The 3634-nt window shown below is 33.8% G+C and overlaps 1 long non-coding RNA gene across 1 annotated transcript; it reads right to left on the bottom strand.

The window, feature by feature from the left end:
* Positions 1-576: 576 nt before the first annotated feature.
* Positions 577-2054, bottom strand: LOC140004971 (uncharacterized). Its single transcript, XR_011812792.1, has 2 exons — positions 1832-2054; positions 577-851 (listed from the first exon to the last, which is right to left on the bottom strand). It is a non-coding gene; the product is annotated as an uncharacterized lncRNA (long non-coding RNA).
* Between the last annotated feature and the right edge of the window lie 1580 nt (positions 2055-3634).

Here is a 3634-nt window from a genome sequence, read left to right as displayed (position 1 = left end):
CAAAGTCATCACAGAACATACAAATATCGTCACAAATACCTTTTATTGACGACTTTTTGATCGTCACAAAGTCGTCACTAAATCCCCGTCGGTAAAAGTAAACAGTGACGACCTAAAATGTCGTCACTAAATAGTTCTCATTAGTGACGACTTTAAGTAGAGTATTTTTGACAAAAGATCAATTCGTCAATAAAACACTTCTAGATTGTCGTCACTAATGACAACTATTTAGTGACAACTATTTGGTCGTCACTAAATAGTTGTCATTAGTGACGACAATCTGGAAGTATTTTATTGACGAATTGACCTTTTGTCAAAAATGGTCTACTTAAAGTCGTCACTAAAAAAGCACCGAAAGCCATTGTATATAACTATTTTACTGACAACAATTGTCGTCACAAATGTAACTTAGATTTAGTGACAGTCTCTATTGTCACAAGGAGTTTTTATTTTCTATTTTGTGACAACTTTTTTTTGTCATTAGATAATTTCATAATAGCTTAATAGTCATAATTTGGCCTGTAATCATTGTTAAATCATTGATTTTAAACAAATCATACAAATAAACATGAACGATTGATAACCAAAAGTATTTGCATTAGATTACATGGTAATAATATAGCATTCTCAAATGCCAAATTCAAGTGTACATTGCCCAACTAATGCCTACAAAAATAACATTTGTCCAAAATATCACTTGTACATAAGGTACATTTACAAAAGCAATCACAGTTTAAGAAATTGAAGAACATCTAAATGAACCACTCCATGAGCAAAAGGCAATTTTATCTTCAACATTCTTCAACCATAACCATAGATATCTTCCAAAAGCTAGTATGAATAGCATTTATCTGTCATAAAAGAGTAAAAGAAGTAGGTAAGGGGAGGAGTACAATAATAAAGAACAAGTAATGAGACTTAGATTATTAAGACAAAAATTACAATTCATTAAGAACCTCATATAATTTGGGCCCACATATTACAACACCAGCAAGAAGTTAGAAATCACAGTCCAATCTATACAAATACAACACTGCATAAGCTCAACTAAAGAGCTCTCTAAAACAGTTTTTTTTTAATTTTCTTTCTTCTTCTTTAAATAGCTCAACTTATTGAACAATTAAATTGGACTCCCACAGTAATTATTGTTTAATGTTTATGCTTTTGGTTGTTTATATATTAAAACTAGGTGATTGCTTCCCACGCAAGGCGTGGGAACTTTAGACCTGTTAGTAAGGTTGTATTTGTTATTGTAATATTTTTAATATTTTAGATGATGAAAAGAGTGATGTGGTGTGTATCGTGAACTTGGGCTGGGAGTGAAAAGGAATATTAGTAAAAAATATATTAGTTCAAAGAGTAGTCATGTACTAATACAAAGGATACAGCCAATGCAGTAATGATGATTCACAAGAAAAAGGAAAGCATGATATTTACATATACAGCAGTAATTTAGTATAGATGATTCAAAAGAAAGAGGCTCCTTTGACGTTCAAATACATTCCATTAACATGTAACAACAACTCAGATGACAATGAAATAAATTCACAAGTACCAATCACTTGGTCATTACTGCAGTAACAGTTAATCGAAGTAGCAAGATATTGCTACAACTTGGTCACATGCAAATTTTTTTTTTGTTCTGGGTTCACAAGGAATGAATTCATAAATTATGAAGCAGCAAAATAAATTCACAAGTACCAATCACTTGGTCATTACCACAGCAACAGTTTCAATACCAACAGTTTCAACTTTCTTGAGACAATCAAGTTGCATCTTAAGTTTGCAAAATATCAAGTTTTACATGTCCATTAAAAATTTTAAAAAGTACCTTTGCTTTCATCACCACCTTTCCGGCTTAGAATACCTCCTTGAACACCACCCCCATAAGCCACTGCTTCATCTGGTTTTACACTCTTGTTGGGTTCCTTTCCATCAAAGTAGTCCTTGAGAAGTTATTGGACTTTTGGGATCCTGGTAGCCCCACTAACAGGAACAATTTCATGCATCTGGTGGTTCTCCAAACCAGCATCCCCCATAGCCTTCTTGACAAGTCCCATATTTTTGCTAAAGAGGTCATTGTTCAACTCGTCAAATCAAGCATGAGTCCTAACTTGCTGCTGGCTGCTTAAAGCTCTTTTGGCACGTTCAGCTTCCCTCAGTTTTCCAAGTGGTCTATTGTGGTTGCTGATGTTCTTTCCATGTTTCTTGTTAATCAACTTGATGAAATATTCTATAATCCTTTGATGAAAGCCTTTGCCTACAATAAAACAGAGCAATTAGAACCATATGAAAGCTTTTTATAAGAAATGTAACTAATAAAACTTATACAAGAAATTGGTTGCTTTAATCATTGTTCAATATTTTGCAAAATCAACAGTTAATTAGTGTAGTTAGATAAACTTTTTTAATTCGTAGTTAGACAGGCAACTGCTGCTGCTCTGGGTTCATTGATAGTCCTAGCAACATTCAGCCCAGCAATAATACCTGCATTCTTTGTTGCCTGCCTCTGGGCATCATTGAAGTAAAATATGATTCAACGAGTAACTCTAGAAATTGAACTATACCGGGAACAGTTACCACAGCATCCTTAATTTTCTTTGCAAGGAAAGCTTCAGCTGCTTCTTTCATCTTAGTTAAAACCATTACATTAATTTCCTCAAGACTGAAGACTTTAACCTTACTATCCTTAATTTTCACCTAGATATAAGGTTTTCCATCCTTGTTCACAATCTTACAAGGAACGAGCTTCATATCCCTCTAAACTTCATTAGTCTCAATCCTGTTATATAACAGTTAAGACTTCAGTGAGCATATGTATACACACCAAAATGTTCCAGCAAAAATGATAAATACACGAGTGTGCCTTACTTTCATCCAATAAGTCTCTTGACATCAAAGATAGTTCTTTCAACATTAACATCGAATCAGTCTTTCGCTACCAGCAAATGCAATCCATGATGGCTTAATACGATTCCTTGGTCATTTGCTATGATTTCAACATGACCATTTTTGTAAATATGAGCACATGAATAGGTAGTTCCAAGATCTATTCCAATGACTATTCCCAATTTTGCAGCTTATTCTTTGGTGATGGAAATTGTAGATAGACAGCCTTTTGCACCGAAAAATATTATTGGAAAAAGTAAAACTCTTATGTATAGTTTTTGAGAGAAAAAAACTAAAACACTGCAGGATGAAGCAATTCCACACTCATGATGAAATCCACAATTACTCGAGCAACCGTGGGATTGAAGAGTTCGAAGAGCTTGCTCAAACATTGTGGTGACCATCCCAAGAACAAGTGGAAAAAATAAGAACTCATTTAATTTCAAGAAAATGAAATGAACATCAAGTATCAAACTAACAAACAGTGCAGGAACAGAAGAAGGATATGAACTGCGAAGAACAATCTGATAGATAGCCTAGTGGTTAATGGTTTTTTTTCCCATCTCCCTTTTTTCTTCCTTCCCAATCCTTCCTTGCTAAAAAATGGCTTTGAAAGTATCAAATAGTACCTATCAAATTAGCGAACTGAGTTAGTTTAAAGAAGATCCTATAATAGTTATTCTAAAAATCTTTAGTCACTTGCTACGTGAGGAGGGCGTGGCAGATAATAACTCTTTGTTTTTTG

Source organism: Coffea arabica, chromosome 4c, assembly GCF_036785885.1.
Source record: "Coffea arabica cultivar ET-39 chromosome 4c, Coffea Arabica ET-39 HiFi, whole genome shotgun sequence".
NCBI lineage: Eukaryota > Viridiplantae > Streptophyta > Magnoliopsida > Gentianales > Rubiaceae > Coffea > Coffea arabica.
The sequence above is the reverse complement of the archived record's forward strand: the minus strand, read 5'-3'. Positions and strand labels throughout refer to the sequence as shown.